An 18,569-nucleotide genomic window follows, 5' to 3' on the forward strand; every position below is an offset into this window, starting at 1 on the left:
TTGCTCTGAAGCTATCACCAAGTGCATAATTCAACGTTTCCTTTAACACAAAACCTCTTAAAAGTTTGGATGGCTGCAAGGGACAGAGGAGGGAGAAAAGAGCAGCTGCCATTCTTCAAAAGTGAAGCATCTTCAGGAGCAGGAGGGCAGTTTTGTCCCTTTTTGTGGCAGAGAAATCCATAACAAAGACAAAAACTTAGTCGAGACTTTTACTTTTTCACTCCTTAGATCACCTTGAACTTGGTGGCAAAGGCAAAAGCATCCGCCGTTCCTGTGCCCTATTCTCCTGGGGAAGGCAGCATGACTCTCCATCCTGCACTGGGGCTGTGACAGAGGTAGACAGCCCAGCAATTTAGAAGGTGGCAATAGCCGCATGTTGCCCCAGCTTCCTGCCAGTCCTTCACCTTGAAGGCAGTGCCTAAAGAAAGACATTGCCTTTAGGAAAACCGTTGGTCTGCCTTTGTACTGCCAAGCTGGTACTTGGGCTTGACTTCAACCTCGCATCCCTACTGCCTCTAGAGGCAGAGCTAAGGGCTACCCAGCCAGCCAGTCCTGGGAGATGAGCCAAACTGAAGGCTGGTGTAGGAGTTGCTTGAAGGAGTTTGGGCTCTAGTGCAACTTTGAACCTCACATTATTATGATAGTAGGCATATAGACTCTGCTGAGTAAATATTAGCACAGGAGAAGCAGAGTGCAAAGGGTGTTCTTGGGCTCTAAGGGACGCAGGCTCCTATAATGGAAGAAGAATGGCTTCTTCATCCTGCCTATTTATTTTTCAGTTACGGTGGAATGATATGGCTGTTTGTAAATACTGCTCACGTGAACATGTATTAGCAATAGCTTTCAATATTGCTGTGAATGGTCATTAAAAAGCCCTGCTGGCTGCTTGGTCTGATCTGGGGGTGGGAGGGGTTGTCCCACTGAGCTCCTCCACTTCCAGCATTGGTCCCACAACAAAAAACTCCTCAGGCAAATGAGGTGGTCTGACGCTTGACTTAGATAGCGGTGACCCTGTTAAGGAACACTGCAGTGCTTTGTAACTCCTCAAACAAAACATCACCTGAGGAAAAAGAGCAGTGTTCATTTTGGGAAAACTACTTCTTGAGAAATGTAAGTGTAGTTAGTTGTCACTACAAATTTATGGTCAGAAAAAAAAAAAAAAAAGGCAAACCAGAACAGCTTAGTCATTTGGTCTGGGGGAAAACTGCCACTTTGGTGTGTTTTTTTGATGTGGGGATTCAAACTCCCACAGCAGGCATGTGAAATCACAGTCCCCGAGCCATGCGTATATGAGCCTTTCTCTTTCAGGAACAGCGTACTTGCATCCCTTGGGTGTCTGAACTGACGGGATGACAACGCAGTTGCTGAACAGAAGATGTCATGATACAAGGCAGACTCTGCCATTTCCTTGTGATCTGCTTGTCTTGTCACTCCCTTCTGCAGAACAGTTTTATTCTTTTCTCAGGTCTTGCATTCAGGAAAGAGGCAATGTGTTTGATGTGCTGCAGTATCGCTTTGCCTGGGCAGAGATCTCTGCATCCACTGAGATGGTAATGACCATTCACCAGGGAAAGACTGTGTTGTGGGCTGGGGATGAATGTACAACAATAAAAAGGGAATGCCATGGCTTTAGGGGGAGGAGGAGAAGAGGGATGGAATGGGAAATACAAGTGGGTAATCTAAGGTCTCCTTTTCAGGAGAGTGACAGATTCTGGTTTCTTTACCTGCCTCTCTTTGATAAAAGCCTGCCAGTGGGGGTGAAGTCTGTGACACCGGAGCCCGCACGTCCTTGTTATTTTACTAAATTATTCATCCTGTTCCTGTGATAATATAGTTATAAGGAGGAGCCTAATTGAATTTACTGTCTGGCTTTGGCCAATAGGGCGATAAGGATCCAGCAGAATGGGATGACGGTGAATCCTGCTAGTGTGCTGTGAATGTGAAACAGGAGGGACCGGCAGTTTGTGTGCAGGAGGGAAAGCGAATCGGTCCAGGGCCCCTGGATTAGCAGACTAAGGAAAGGTAAGGGAGCCAGGGGGAATGGGATTTGCCACAATCGTATACTGACCCTGTGCTGCAAGGGTGGTTTTGTTTATAGGGGAGCACTCTGCAGGCAATGTTTTCCTGCAGGGTTTGGAGGGAACAGGAATGTGTGTGGTGGCACTTGCTCAGTGCATGTAGCGTGTGCCTTTGTCCTTATATGTGCTGCAGGGGTTTATAACATTGCGTGTTCCTTGTGCATGTCTGTATGGAGATGCCTGTGTTTTATGTGGGTAGAGCAGCAACATATGAAGCCTGTGCATTATAAATGCAAGGAGAGGAGTCAAAAGGGAGAAATTACCTCATGGGCAGTCTGGGGAAAACAGTAGTGCTTTCTGGTTTGATTGAAAATGGAAATGCCGAGGTTTTTACTGAGCTGTTTGCAAACAAAAAAGAGCAAGCATGTGTGCATCTGTTTGTGTACGTATCGGATCTGCAGTGAGATGTAAAATGGGAAAGAGGAGGTCAGATTGGAGCGTTAGTCATGGCAGGTGGAGATAATTTGCAAGGAATCTGTGTAATCAGATTTTCTAACATGGAGAGTGCAAGTGAGCAGGAAAGTGGATTAATCCTGTCTGCTGAGCCAGCAACACCTGGAAAGTAAGGGGGCTGGGAATCAGGACAGGTTATCTCACTGGTTAGAAGAACTGATGATCAAACTGTCCTGTTTACCTGCTGCTAAAGTGATAACCTATTGAGTTGCTTCCACAGATTTGCTATATCTCTTTTAATAATGCGAAGAAAGGGTGAACATCTCTGAGGATCGGGTTAGAGCTCACAAAATTAATATTATCTGGAAAAGCAGGAGCACATCAAGCAAATTAGCCTCTGCTCTTCCCTTTGTTTCACTGCCTTTGTTTTGATAACAAGTGACTGCTAAACAGACAGGGCAGGTGGGGGAAGCTGGATTACAAATGTGACAAGTGGCATTAAGCCATGTAGACGGGGAATGTTGTTTGCAGTGATGATGCTATAATTGCACTTCTGCAGCTTACATCTTTGCAAGCCTTTAAGACAAGGCTGTCCCACGCTGGGTAACCTTAGCCCAGTCACTAGCCGGAGTGGGGATTGCAGCTTGCTGTAAGGCATTAACAGGTTTAGCCGCTTCTCATATGTTTTCACCACCTCATTCTTTTTAAGCCAGGATCCAGAGCAAAGTGTTGTTGAGACAAAGATGTTGCTCACCTGTGGATATCTCATCTCAGTTGGAAACTAACTCATGATGAGTGCTGAGAGAGGTACGCTTTTTCTGCTTGCTCAGAAAGCAATAGCCAGAGGCTCCCTCCAAAAAGAGCAGTAAGACAGAAAGCCCCACAGGGAGAAGCAACAAAATGGCTCATCTTGGATTAACCAAACTGGTTTGCCCAAATAAGTTATCCTTCCTCCCTGACACCGAATCTCTTACATCAGGGGTTAACTTTCCCCTACCCAAACGCCTTTCTTTTCTGTGGTTTTCTCACACGGCCCAAAGATGGGAAAATACAAACATGACTGATATTCCCATCAGAAAGCACCTCCCTGCTCACGTCTACCCTCTGTCCACGAGCTCTCCTGAAGTCTCTGGGATGTGCTGCTGGGGGTAGTGGGCTGAGTCTGACCCCCTCTGCCTCACAGCTTGTGTACGTACCCCAAGTGAGACTGAAAGGTCACTCACCTGGCACAGGTACAAAAAGGATCCACCTTACAGAGGATATTTGTATTTGATGGTGGAAAACCCAAGGAGAACATGCTGCAGATTCCCATAGGACAGAGCCATGCTCTCCTCATCTCACCTGGAATAGCTGACTGAAAATCAGGTCTAAGACAGGGCATACACCGTAAGCTAGCATTTTTTTATCTCTTGATTTCTCATGCCTTTGCCATCCTTCAGCTCCTCTAAGTTAGAAAAAACATGGTCATAGTTGAGTTTGACTCCAACTTTCAAAGCACTCACAGCAACAGAGTGAGCTGACAAATGAAGCAAAACAAGCCTGGCCGTCTGAAAATAAACTCCCCAGTAAAGTCGGCTTCTCTCCCCTTACCTCTGCCCCAGCAAAAGAGCAATAATTAAATAACTTGCTTATTCACATACTCCAAAAGGCTGCAGAGCTTCCAGGTGCAGAGCAGGAGGCTCTCCTTACTAAAAAGGGGGCAGATACTGGACACACCTGGAGAGTCCATCTCTTTGCGCATCAGAGGAAGCCATTCACACTTGCCTGTTTCGGGATACGCATTTTCCTTAGGAGAGGCACATGGGGGGTTTGGCTGGAGAAGCATCCCTCTGATGCTGCAGTGGCGGTAGCCCAGCATTCTCTCGCAGCGTTTATTGCCGGTTGGGTGACTACATTGTTTGCTTCTGCCCTCAGTGTCAACAGCGAGGCTCAGGAACGGGCAAAACGCCAGCGTATTCCCAGGGAAGATGACGTCATTGCCAGTTCACTGGTGCCAGAGACTGTGCTGGAAAGCTGAGGTCGCTTTTACCATTAATTGCCCAGATGATTAATTCATGCAATGATATCATTTTCCTGGGTGGAGGTTAGGAGGTTATGTACTCTAGTAATGAGGGGCATGATGGGATGCAAAACTTGTGCTCCTCATTGATGTTAACGCTAATTGAACAAGCTAGCCACAGTGTCCTCCAGATCATCCTTCCTCCCCCAGAAAGGGCACCATTTTTCTCTGGCTCGCCACTCTTCCCTTTATTTTTTTTTTCCTTTTTTCTTTTTCTTTTTTTTTCTTTTTCTTTTTTTTTCTTTTTTCTTTTTTCTTTTTTCCTTTTTCCTTTTTCCTTTTTCCTTCTTTTCTTTTTTCTTTTTTCTTTTTCCTCTTCTCCTCTTCTCCTCTTCTCCTCTTCCCACTTTTCTCCTCTTTTTTTTCTTTTTCTTTTTTTTTGCATGTGATGTGTGAGCAATTGCTCTCATGGGATTTGTAGTGACTGAAACATAATGCCCTTAACTTTTACAACTCCTTCTTAAGAAGACTTGTTGCTTTAATTTTAACATTTAATTTGGGCTTTTTCCACCTTGTAAACCTCATTCCACCTTCCAAATATTCCTTGTATATATGTCATTTATATTGCACTTTCCAGCAAGAAAAAAAAAAAAACTATTATCCTCCTTTAAAAAAAAAGAAAAAGAGAAAAAAGCAAGTTTGGTTCTTATGGCACAGTGACTGGTGTATTGTATTGTTGTATTCTCCCCTCAGAGGATGCTGCTCTGTCTATAGGGGTGTAGGATCACTTTTTACTCAGTCTGGAAATTCTCCAGAATGTTGGGGTTTGCAGTAAACACTCTAGGATATTTTATCCTTTTTTGAAGTTTTTAGGCTAAAAATCCCTTTCCTGCCACTTTAATGGCTAAGCAAATAAGCCCAGAATTCCCAGATGGGCATAACAAAGAGCTGCCCTGGCCCAGATACGATTAATAGCTGATCTGATAATCTATTGGTAGGTGAAACTGCTAACTCGAAATGTCCAACAAAACACACAGGGCATTTTCAGAGCTGTTGTAAGAGCATTTCCTTTCAAACACGTCACTGCTCTGCCTCCTGTATCCCTCCCCCTCCCTCACTCTAGTGTTTCTCTTCTCCTCCAAGGCCTGTGTGCTTTCAGCTGGCTTGCATCCCCAGAGGTGTATAAAGCCCTGGATCCTAAGTTTTCAGACAGACTTGGTAAGACCAAACGGAAACCTTCCGATTTCTAGATATGCATGTTATTTGTGGGATAAAATGGTTTCCTCTCTGTTTAAGCAGTGGGGAAGCCATGCTCTCTCTCCTTTCTGGATAATTTTTCACTTCTTCCTATCCTTCATGGTTTGTCGTGGTATTCTTCTACCTCATCTAGAGATCAGAAAATGTCAAGGAATTTTTCTTGAATGCTGACAAACAGCAGGGATCAGATTAGCAATTGTAGCAGATCTGTTACTGGTTCAGTACTGTAGACTCATATATATTTATAATATGGTTATCAAGGAAAATTAAGTGATTATGCAGAACTAACGATGTCTGTATTAATGGCTGTCAGGTTCCAGACACTCATCTATTGTCTGTTTAATGAGAAATAATCCTACTGTGTCTGTGCAGATCAAATGCTAAAGCAAGGGTGCAGTATGACTTTGCTGCCATTAGCAGACTACACTGGCCACAGGAAAGGTGGCCCAGGGCACATGCTTGTAATTTAGACCCTGCTCATAAAGGGGAAAACAATAATGAGATGGCCTTGGAAAAGTAGGAGAAAGAGCCTGTGATGTGGCCTTCGGGGTGGAAATAATCTTTTGTCCTGGAGACAGCGCTCCATTGCAAAGGGCTGAATTCTGCATTGCCACCAGAGTGACACGAAGGGGAAGAAAAGATCGTCTGCTTCCTAGGGTGGCCTGTGGTGGGCTGTCATGGGGGGGAAACAAAGCAGATTGGATGGGGTAGGAAAGACCTCTTTTCCAGGCTTCCTGAAACTGTGAGTATTGCCTTCAAATCACTTCTGAGAGTGTAACTGCAGTCATTTTTAAAGGCACATTAAATTTTGCTGCAAACTATCAGACTGGGATATGAACAAGACAGACAGCTGCTGTGTTGTATAATACTCCAGCCTGAAGAACATCAGTAGCATTATCTTCCTAGGGGCCAGAAAAAGAAATCAGAGTTCATGTTAAATGGAGGAAAATGGAAGGACTGGAGAGACAGGTGAAGAGCTGTACAAAGTGGGGGAGAGGGGTGTGCCTTTTTTTGAAGGAGGAAATTTCATTTTTGCCAAACATTGTGGGGTTTGGCTGATTTATTTCCTACTCTCAGCACAAACCAGAGCCAGCACTTCTTCCCTGTATACTTCAACTGGTAAGCATGGAAAAGTATTGGCTTCCTTATTTTTTCTCATACACAGAAGCAAACACACACATACCAACTCCTCTTAAAAGATGGCAACCAGTGTCTTCTGCCAAGTCTTCATGGTTTGAAACGTCTATTTGTTCAGCTCCCTTGAGTGTAAAAAGTGTGTTACCTCAAGCCCTACATTTTAATTTACAATTTAATTTTACATTTAGTTGACAATGGCACAAACACAGAAGGAGATATTTTTTTAACTTGCTGGTTCTAGCCCTTTAAAACCTCAAGGCTGTTTAAGAAAGGATACTAATGAGCCACTTTTTGGTAAAAGTGATAGCTAAAACCATTCACATTATTTGGAGCAGAATAAGAGGTTAACTGATGCATCAGTCCCATCCAAGTGAATGGAGAAAGTCCCACTCCACTGGGACTTAGGACTTCCAAGCCTGGTGGAAAAAAGCAGCGAGAAATGCTTACGCCATAGCTCTTATGCAGCCAATGCAAAATATTTTTAATCTAGAAGGACTGGTAGACTTTCACCAGCACTTAATTAACTTCATAAGCAAACACAAGCATATTTATATAGGACTATTAGAAAAGCAAAACTAATAACAGCAGAACATTCAGCTCCAAGATGATTCAGACCTTTAAAATCTATTGTTTAAAATACAGTAACACTCATTTTTTAGATAAAATATATTATTTTTAATATAGGCTATCTTTGCCCTGTGTGGTTGGCTTCTTTTGTACAATACAATGGACATATCCATTACGCTGTCATCTTCCTCCCCACTTTAACCTGTAACTTGCTGGGCTTAGAGTAAGGCTGAGCAGCCCCATAGGACATTGCAGCCCAGGAATGTGTCCAAGACCTTGGCTACAGATGCTAAAAAATGTAGAGCCTCCTTGGAGAAAGAAGTCAAGAAAATCAGGATTTTTCTCATTCAACTTATAAGCATAGCACAGTTGGTTTTAGCCACAGCTATTGAACAGTGGGCCAAAAAAAAAAAGGAAATTTGGGAAAAAGAATGATCACACAGTCCTGGAGGTGATGGACTGGGTGTATCTGTCCCTGACTGACTGCATGCACCTCTGATGCACTGTGCCCATCACGGGCAACTGCCAGGGACTGCGGACACAACAAGTGGGCAGGGAAACACACCCAGCACCTGGCTGTTTTCTGAAGTGGGGTTGACAAAACCAAATAATCTGATAAGTTGGGAAGCATTTTTTTTTTTTTTTTAGCCCCAGAGTGTTTGATTTTGCTGCTTAAAGATGAGACTCAGTGCCTGTGTTTCCCTTCTGGTTGCTAAAGCATTAATGCGCTTTGGCGAGAGGGGTTGGATGAAGTGCTGCACTCCCTCCAGCAGCTGAAGGCTGCCGTATTTAGCTTGATGCATCTATCTAAAATAGGCCTGTGTGTATTTAGTTAATTTTGCAGGCAGGCTTTCTTACTTCAGCAGCCTTGTGAAGTTTCTTTTAACAGGAGAGAGAGGAGTAGGCGAGGTAGGGGGGTGCTGTTTTATAATAAAACTGAAAGAGGCTGTCAGGAATTAACATGAAGGTTACCCTGGTTTACTCTGGGCAACCTCAATAATTCAACAGAGCCTTTCAGTCAGGGCTTCCCCTGCTGTTCCCCACAGGGGCAGTTTCATGTATGAGAGTTTCTTGAGGCCATTCAACGAGCCAGCTCCTAAGAAACACGAGGCACAGGAGGGGATGGCGCCTGTCAAGAGCTAGAGCTGACAATCCCTATTAAAGTGCAGGCAGGCTTTTCCCAGGAAGATCCTTTGATGTCTCCGACTCTTGGTCACAGGTCACGGGCCTCTGGCTTTACATGTCATGCCTCTGCCTTGAAAGAAAGTGCCACCTCTTTTGCTTAGCGGCCAGACTGCGTAACTATTGTCCCCTCCCTAGGAACGACACACAGAAAGAGCAGGACAGTGCCTCTAGTTACCTAGGGCAGTTGCAGATCTTCTGCAGAAGTCATGCCAGCCATGCAAGATCATCTGCCTTCCACTGCAGTCAGAAAGAGAGAGGAATCATATCCAAACCCAAAAATTTTAAGTAACTTTTAGTTCAGCAAGAATCCCATTAAAGCTGATGAAAATTTTGCTTGAGCTGGAAGGGAAGGAATTGACTCTCTGCTTTCTGAGATACTTGCCAGTTAAATAAGTAGCATTGCAAGGTTTTTCTGTACGCTCTGTTCTGCTAACTTGCACGCAGTATTGGAGTTTGGTAAATGTTCCAGTAAAAGTAATGCAGTAATCAGAGGAAGATATGAGACATGAGCTTCTGCATTGCTGTGGCATTTCATCTTTCTGACAGAAAAGTTTTGTGGCCAGCTTTGGTTGCCTGGAATAACTCATAACAGTAACATGCTGGTAACTTGTGATATCCAAACCTCATAAATGCTCCTTCAACCCCACTGTTAGAAGTAGTCAGCCAGCAACATTTCAGTGCAGCATCTTTCCACTGAAAGACCACAGCCCATCGGCTGTGAGGACAGGCTCTGGATATGCCATCTTTGAAAATTTGTTTGGAAAAGAAAGCCTACAAATGAATGGGATATTTGATACAACATTTACATGTTACAAGAAATTTTGGAATATTTGTTGTGCTGTTTGGGAGCAGAAAATATTTTGAAATGGCAATATTTCTTTGAAATGAGCACTCTGGTTTTCAACCTACTCTTACAAATAAAAAAAATTTCAACTGGATCATTCTTAGTCCAGCTCCGTATATCTCCCTATGCTGTAATTCCTCCCATACAGCCACGGCTGAAAAGGCCTTCGTGCTTCTGTTCAGAAGAACCTACACCTTCAGCTCTGCCTCTGCCAGTCTGCCTTTCTCTCCATCTGGTCGTTAGATGGTTGTGATCTGCTGAGGACCCTGAGGTAGTTGTCCTCTGGCTTGAAAACAGAGAGGACACCAACAGGGTTTAATTCTTAGTGAGGCATCTACAACTGCAACTTTCTCCAGAGCCTCCCCCACCTTGGACTAATAGAAGCAATAGCTGATTACCTTCACACGATGCTGTAAAATCAGTATATTTTCCCAGCGCAGAGTAGGTGGTGAAGAATGAATAGACTCTTTAGTTCTCTAACCTCCTAAGTGCATGTTTTTATGCTTAGTGGTAGAGCATCAAGGGCTATGGGTAGGTAAGAAAAACTCTGATTTTTTAAAGAGAGCATAGCACGTGCCTATTTCATGGTATGGTCCAGGCTAGCAGCTGCAGGGGGGAGAGGTGGAATAATCATCAGCAATAAATCTTTGTGAGCCTCTAAAGAGCACTTCTGAAACCCAAAATACAGCCAGGGTGTCCATTTTAACTAACAGCAAGTTCTGCGCTTCCTCTTGGCAAAACTCAGGTTTCTTTGCTAACACAGAGCAGTTGTTATACTTACTAGGTGGGAATACTCAGTTACTAACTAGGTTTTCCACCACAGTTTCTCTAGCCAGAAGGTTCCTGCTGCTGCTTCATCTGTATTAAGGAACACCAGGCAGGTGCTGTGATTGCACAGAGATGCCAGCAAAGACCAACAGTTTGACTGAAGTCTTCAGCCTCGCTGCTGCTTGCTAGCAAAGAAAGCTTGGTGGGCCGTGGCTGGCAGCAACCCCAGGGGATGGGCTCTGCCATGAGGCTCAGTGATGAACAGGCAGAGGGAGGGCAGGGCCAAGGCTGACAAACCAGCTGCCATCTCATGCACCGCTTGGCGATGTTTCTTGTTCAACCTTCAGGGTAGCGCAAACTGAAAAATCAGCTCAGGTAGGTATTGCTGCCAGGCAGTGACTAGCCCTGCAGATGATGCACTGGCAGCAGCTGCTGCTCAAGATCTAGCTGCCCATGAGACAGCTGTTGCTTTACAGGGTGAACATCTGAGCTCTTCTGGGGTGCTTAAGCAAGTGTCTTTGCGTTAGGGTATCATATGGTCACGCAGTCCCTGCTGAAGTTTGGGATCATCACAACCAGACAAAATGCTGTTTTCTTCACTCAGGCTTTCAGGGAGCTGCTGCTTTGCTCTTGCTGCAGTGGTGATGGCTTAGATACAGGGCTGGTTTGGACCACGCCAGTGAGTATTTACAAACTAGCCCTGGAGTTGGTTTTTCAATCAGAAATTATAAACTCATGGCAGGAGTTTCTGGGAGAAACTACACAAGCTGCACTACATGGGAGGCCAAGCTCAATGATCCTGGTCTTCAAATCTATTTGATTTTTTACAAGTGCTCTGCCGTGCTTTAGTAGTAATTGAAGAGATCCAAAGCAATTATCCTCTTTCACGAATGAGATACTAATGATGGGGAGCTGAAGCAAGAAGAGAGCAAGTGATTAAGCTGATAAAAGTGAAGGACTTTTATGTATTTGTTATTATGCAGTGTACATTATTATTAGTGCTCACAATATGACCCTCTCTTGCCCTGGTTTTACATGTGGATTTCCATATGAAGTGATTTAACCAGGGTTCTTCCTGCAGCTCTTAGAAAAATACATGTGAAGGTGATCCACTACCTCTAGGGAGTTGAGTGATGATACCAGATTTTCATAACCCCATCACTCACTGGGTCATGTTTGGATACTGTGTTTGCATTGGAGTAGATAGGAAAGGGGACAGAGATCCTTGTGTCTAACCTGGCTTATTTATAAAAGATCACCCATGCACTACTTTCTTACACAATTAACATCATCTGGGTATCCACAACAGTTTTTGCAGTGATCAGCTCTGAAACTGGACTCCAGTGACCTTAGCAGCTCTCACTTGAGCTAAGAACTCTGTATATTCTTTCATGTTAAAAAGTAATACAGTTTTCAGGTAGATTTAATTTTAAATAGCTGTTATACTTACTTTGTATCTTATAGAACACCTCTGCAATCTGTATTTCTATCACCGTGTATCTCAGTGTCTCTCAAAATTGACCCAATTTAGCCTTTCCGTGCTTTATTTAACAAAAATATCATTATACAGTCAGGTACACTAAGGCACAAAGCAGTTAAGTGACTTGCTCAAAGTAAAAAGTCCATAAGAAAAAAAACATGGGGAAAGGAACTGCTCTTTCTATCCACAAAAACCATAAGATTGGTTTCCTTTTGTGTGCAGTCTTGAAATAGAGAATAATGTTTTGTGTGTTTTAATGCACTGACTGCCATACTACAACATGCAGAAAGATCAGCTCTGCACTTCTGCTCAAGCCTATGGAAAACAGAATATGCAAGTGTAAGCGCAGGCAGAATTTGGCTGGTCGCCTTAACAGGGGGAGGCCAGGCTCCATGAGTGCATAGCTTTGTGCAAAGCTGCAGGGAATAAACATAGTTCCTCAGCCTGCTGTAGTTAACACCCTGCCATCCATGCCAGCCTCTGAAATCTTGAAGCTAAGAAGTTGTGCCCCGGGGTGGGTGGGTTGGTTTGTTGGTTTGTTTGGTTTTTTAACCAGTTCTGTGACTGCCTAAGGATGACAACGTGATGCAGTTATTACAAGGTGGCCAGTTTCAACACGCAAGGTTTTAAACCCGATGGCCTTTATGAACCTGAGGACTCAGGCACTGGGTCTAGACAATAGCTGAAAATAAACCCAGCAGAGCAAAGCAGCTCTCTCGCTATTACTCAGAGCTCTGTTGAGTTTGTTTTGGACTCTTCAGCTGATCTTACAGTCTACTTTTGGACGTGTCTTTTTTTCTGTAAATACATATCCACAGTAAAAGTGGCTTTCATCAGTAAGCTTCAGTCACATGGGACTGCACCACTTAGCTCTGATCAAATACAGATTGTCCCACAGAGGAATAGGAATAGCAATACTGCTTCTATCACTGGCTATATCATCATATAATTATATGCAAATAGCAACTGCCTACCTGTTCTGCTAGTCAGGACACAAACGCAGAAAGGGAGGCCCCACTGTGGCTCTCAGATAACCACTGTATGAGATCTGTAGGATGTCCCTATTTCTGTTGTCTGCTGCAATGCTTGTGCTCTCTGTAACCGGTTATTCACACCGTATTTGTGCGTGTACCCAGCAAGAGCTTGCGCCAATGGATGTGGCTTGAGTTCCTCCCACTGCACCCTGCTCAGGCTGTCCGGCTGCAGAGCCGCCACATGCTCTCCCTTCCCCTTCTCCCCTTCCTTCTCTCCTTTCCAGGCTTGGGAAAGAAGTTCTGTGAGTATGGGAGAAGGAGAAACTAAAATAGCTGTGCAGATCAATCCTTTACATTCCCAGTTACAACATGGTTTTAATTGCCACATTTTTTCCTCCAAGAAAGCTTTTTTTTTCCCCCCTACTCATGGTGGCTACATATTCGCCAGCCCTTGAAAGGCTTGGCGGTTGGGTTCTTAAATAAGGCTGGCCAATTTTGTAACCCTTAAAAGCTTTGTAATTCAGCTATTGATCAGTGGGGGAACCAGAGCTCTTGAAGCTACTCATGCTTGGCTGAGTGGTGCAGTATGCAGGCACATGAGCTGAGCCTGACAATATCTCTGCACTCTACAAAATAAAGCTTGTCTTCCTAAATGAGGAAACCAAGGCACTGACGTTGAGTGACCTTTCCCCAGACTGATGGCAGAGGACTCTGTTAAAATCATGTTGTGCTTTATTTCCACTTCTGGGCTCAGTCCACTAGCCTACTCTCTCAGGACTTTGTCTGGGTCCAGAATCTATTCCAGTTCCCACACTCATGTATTATATTTTCTGCTGCTTTTTGCCTAAACATAGTTTCCAGCATTTGGAGCCAATTATGGAGGGCTCCTACACTGTCCAGCATGAATGCAAAAACTGGATAGACAAGCAGACAAGAACCAGGAGGTAAGACAGCTTGATAAAGGACAGTTAGTGAAATAAGTTAGTGAAATAATCTATCATTATTTCTTTTCATTCTTTTCTATTCATTTATCAATATTTTCTAATTATAGCAGTGCACCTCTGGTGATACAACTCTTTGTTAACACAATATTCCTATGGAACCAACATAACTTCTTAAATGGCATTTGAAACCTGGCCAGATGCTTTATTAAGGAAGCGAAACACCTGCCCCCTGACTGTCCTGCATAGGCTCCAGCTGGCACCACAAATATATTTGGCTCGCAGCTCCAACCTGCAACCATGCTAGAGCAGGATCTCATGGACATTTGTGAGGTTGCAGCTGGGAAGCAGGCTCTGGCGATGGTACAAAGACTGGGGTGCTCAGTCCAGCTCTAGGAGAGAGGATTGTCACCCTTGCTGAGGTGAGAAGTGTGTGGGTACATGGTGCGAGCAAAAGGGATGTATTACGCAAACCCACACAGCTTTTCATGTGTCCCCATGCGATCAATAGTAATCATGCAAAAAAAAGTGAAGAAAAACATCTGGAAATGCTCAGCACAATTCGGGTTGGTCATCACAGAACATGAGACAGACATAGGCAGCTGGACCCCTACAGTGCTCCAGATGAAGATCATAGAATCATAGAATCGTTTAGGTTGGAAAAGACCTTTAAGATCATCAAGTCCAACAGTTAACCTAACACTGCCAAGTCCACCACTAAACCATGTCCCTAAGCACCATGATCTACCGATCCCTGTTTTCTCTGCCTCTTTGGAGGGAATAGTGTAGCCAGTCAATCTCCTACCACTTCTACATCACGTGAAAGAATTTGGCATCAAGCTATCTTACAGTTGAGTCAGAAATCTTCCCCAGAGCACAATAAAACATTGCCTTTCTCTTCCATCATCAAAATAAATCAGTAACTGTGCTCAAATTCCCAGCTTATTCTTCTCTCTGTATTAAGTGCTGCTACATGAGATGGTCACGTATGGTTAGAAAGCAAATGAGCATCTTGCCGCACAAAGCAAATCACAAGCTTTATTTATCCCGGTATCTGTCGTTGACATTATCAGGTCAGGTAAATCTCAAGTGTTATAAAGGGTTCTCTGCCATGTGGGAGAAATCTGAGAAACTGGGAAATGGTGGTGTCTGGAACGGTGCAAGGGGGAGAAAAGGGGTGGATGCAAATGGCAGCAAAACTTGGATGGACTATACTAGTAATACAGATGGTTTAGAAGACTTCAGATGTTTGAAGGAAGACTTTTTAACCCCCAAAAGCATAAAACATTTGGGAAAGAAATTGACTTTTTGTGGCATTTTAAAATTACTTAGAAGCATTGATGCAAGAATTGCAGAGTTGTGTTTGAAGATATGTTATTTGGAAATATGCAATCCATTTTTGTCTTATAAACATATGAAAAGTAATACGATTTGTGCTCCAAACAGAAAATCCTTCTTATCATCATCAGTTAATTAATAATTATCTATTTATTTGGTGTATATTATGACTCCTTAGTGAATTGTTTCTTCCCTTTCATGACCCGTAGCATTTTTTCCCCCAAGATATCTAGTTAGCTCTATAGTAACAAAATATTCTGTTTACCTGCATTTTGAATAACCAGTCTATTGTGGCAGAACTGAAATACAGTAGAAAGAAAATCGCATAGGAATGAGTATGTGATCATAATCAAGACAGGAGCCCCATTAGCACTGGGCAGGCTGCTGCAGTTTCCTCTCAGAACCTGTGAGCTGTCAGTCCCTTAGGCATCTTTTATCTGGACAAGCCCTAATGCATATTGGCAGGGCCTACATATTAAATATACCCAGCTTCTTGATTTTATTCAGATCAGCACTCTTCAAAGCAACGCGTCTCTCAGCTGAAGGAAATCCCTGCTCTATTAATGGCATCTGGTGCTGCTTTCACTCTTATCACCGTGAAATCAGGACTTGTACGGTTACTGCAGGAAACAGAGCATGTCTCACAAACACACAACATAAACTGTGTCAGATCCAAGACTGGGAAGGAAAAAGAGAGAGGCTTCAGAGCCCTGCTTGCTTCCTTCTTACAATTTTGTCTGCTTAATATGCAGAGCATTTATATCTACAAATTCTCCGGTTTGTACTGCTGTCTCCTGCTTTTCTTTAATATAATCGTGAGGAGCCACTTTGGCATGTGTGTAAGTATTAGCCTTAATGGAAGCATTAGTGTCGCTATAGCTCAGGGAGGGAATGACCACAATACTCTAGGGAAATAAGAAACGGAGACAGTATGCCAACTCAACTGACTTTCAGATGGAGATGGCTCTATAGTATTCAAGGATTAGCACAGGATTTCTTTGCCCTATACTGCCCGCTCCAGTTGAGCTGGGTCTGGCTTTGCTGATAAGCAAGTATTGGTATTGAACAGAGACAGGCCACAAAAGGCCTCTCTAAGCTCATTGACAAGGGGATATTACCACTGAGACAACACTGTAGCCGTTAGGTGCCAACAGGATTTCCACAGTGAGGATAAAACAAGGAAATAATGTATTGTTTCCAAGAAGTAGCACCTCATAATTTGTTCTTGGGGGTATTAAAATGATAGAGTATTATCATAATATTCAGATTTATTTTTCACTAGAAAATTTTTGACTATTGTTGATGGCTTTAGTCGTCTTCCTTTGCAATCTACTTGAAAGCCTGAGGATCTTACAATGACATTTTGTCATTTTAGAGTCTTTTTTTTCCTTCTTCTTTTCCTCGCCTGCCATTATGAAATAACAGGCAAAAGGGGAAACAGACTAACTCATTTTCTGTGCTGGGTGTAGCTCTTGAGAAATGGTCCCATTTGCACTCAGTTTGGTATGCACACACCCATTATCTTCAGGACCAGATAAGGCAAACCCCCTATGGTGAAACTGCTATATAGATAGCACTGGCAGCTTTGCAAACTGAAAAAAATAAGAAAGATGTGTGAAGCCTAGACTTTTCCAGTTAAATAGCCACCCAAGAAAGTAGAGACGATTTTTTTAAGTTCTACAAGAATGCAGCAATAACACAAGAGAATTGTTCCACCTTTATATGTATCAGTGGCTTAATGAAGCATGTTGAAAAGTGATTCGTTTCTGACAAAGAGACCTCCTGGCATCTCTGAGGATCTCTCTAAACAGAGAAATTAGATGCACAAAACGCTGACTTCTTGTGAAAATCCTTAAAGAGCACATTTCCAAAGGAAATCACTGCTGTGGTGAAAGGTAATAAAGAATTTGGGAAGCAAGTGAAATTCTGACACAACAGGGAGCTTAGACTCTGGGTAGCATCATTGTCCTGACAGCGTGCTGTCTTCGCTCCCCTGCCCTGCCACTCCTTCCAGCTGCAGGGTCCTGACTTCTTGCAACCACCTCAAAGAGACAGCACAGCTCTGCTGGTGTCAGCCATAGCAGATACACAACTTCCAGAAGTGTCTCTGGCACCAGCATGCACAAACCCCTCTCATTTCAGTTGGAACCTGTGCTGTAGTTTTACATGTTTTGGAAAATTTCCACCAGTGTCTACATTAGAGCTGTATTGCATTGCTGATGCTTGGGAAAGCTCTCTGCAAACTGAAGACCAGCATGGAAACTCTCTGCTTTCCTCTGTTCTTCAGGACAGCATACAGTCTTTCCAACCCTTACAGTTTTTGTATATGCTTCACGTATAAAAAATGTGGGGTTTTTGGTAGGGTATTCTTTTCCTTTTCTTTTTCTAACCCCTGTTGTTTTAATTTCCTGATTTATGGAAAATCAGCTTGCATTGAAAAATACCAAGAAATGTTTGAACACGTGAGCCTCTTGAGTCCAAAACTGTAGCAAGTGAGGTAAAAACCCGACAAAAGTTCTAATTAATTTCAGAACTAATTATTTTATTCTTTATTCAATTCTTATGCTATGCCAAGCTTGGGAATGTTGAAGCCATTAAGGGTGAAACACTGAAAGCTTGACAATAATAAAAAAATCTCTTGCTTTCCTCTTTTTGAAAATATATGTGGAAAGCCATCTGGCTGGGTTTGGAGCTTCTTAACATGGCTGTCCCTCCAAAGAAGTCCACTCCCACAGTGTGTCAATATGCCTGAAGTCAGAAAGGGACACATGGGAATATCTTAAAATGCTAATGTATGCTAATGGCTATCCACAAAATGGATGTGAGGGGTATTAGTACCAGGTGAGGAGCATCCCCTCATCTTTCCATCCATCATGGGGCAGAAGTAAGTGTGTAGCTCCCTTATGGTGGCGAGGTGGGAGGATAATCTCTACTATTGACATCCGTGTTGGCTTTCCATCTTGCCACCCCCAGCATTGCTCCGTTCAGGCTGTCAAGAGCAGGAATCAAATGCAGGTTGGCATGGTCATGTCAGTTCATTACCTGACAGCATAGATAACAAGCTTGGGGGAAATCTAAGCACAGTTAACAGATATCAGCCAATTGAGTTTTGTTCCCTCTGGATGCTACCGCACATTAGAAAGTAACCCAGCAAGAGGTTTAAGTGAACGTTTTGTTCTTGTTTTTTAAAACATGTCAACAAGTTTTCTGAGATAACTTGCATCTCTGCAGAGTATATCCTTGAGAAAAAGCAGGTAGGTGCCTGGCTGCTGTCAACGTGCTGAGGGAGCAGATTGCTTACCCTCCCTTGCCCTTCCGAAAATATCAGCCAGGAAGTTTAACTGCATATTAGTAAGGGGCTGATGGTGCCAGCCTCTTTGCTGCTGTTTTCAAGGTCAGCTCTAATTGACCTTGCTCTTGCTTCATTTAGTTGCTCACATCGTTTCCTTTTGATTCCCTGACTGTGCTCTCATTGTTGGGATTTCCGCATGTTCCTGCATTGTCTTTTGGTTAAGCCGATTGCCGCTTATTTCCTCCCTTTCTGCTTGTGCCTTCTCCTTCTCCTCTCCCCCTCTCTCCTGCCTGCGTTCTTTCCTCAGGACTCACTC

The 18,569-nt window shown here is 43.4% G+C and overlaps 1 protein-coding gene across 2 annotated transcripts in view; it reads left to right on the top strand.

Moving 5' to 3' along the window:
* The first annotated feature begins 1,491 nt into the window (after positions 1-1,491).
* The window catches only part of SYN3 (synapsin III), a 208,747-nt gene continuing 191,669 nt past the window's right edge, over positions 1,492-18,569 (top strand). Inside the window, exons 1-2 of one of the 2 annotated variants that reach the window (XM_076338922.1) lie at positions 1,492-1,550; positions 1,883-2,022. The gene's annotated coding sequence lies outside the window, so the exon portion shown is untranslated. Of the gene's footprint in view, positions 1,551-1,882; positions 2,023-5,616; positions 5,689-18,569 lie in introns of those variants that run through there. The other variant, XM_076338931.1, reaches the window with a different exon arrangement.

The sequence above is a fragment of the Aptenodytes patagonicus genome, chromosome 1 (genome assembly GCF_965638725.1).
Source record: "Aptenodytes patagonicus chromosome 1, bAptPat1.pri.cur, whole genome shotgun sequence".
In the NCBI taxonomy this organism is placed as follows: Eukaryota; Metazoa; Chordata; class Aves; order Sphenisciformes; family Spheniscidae; genus Aptenodytes; species Aptenodytes patagonicus.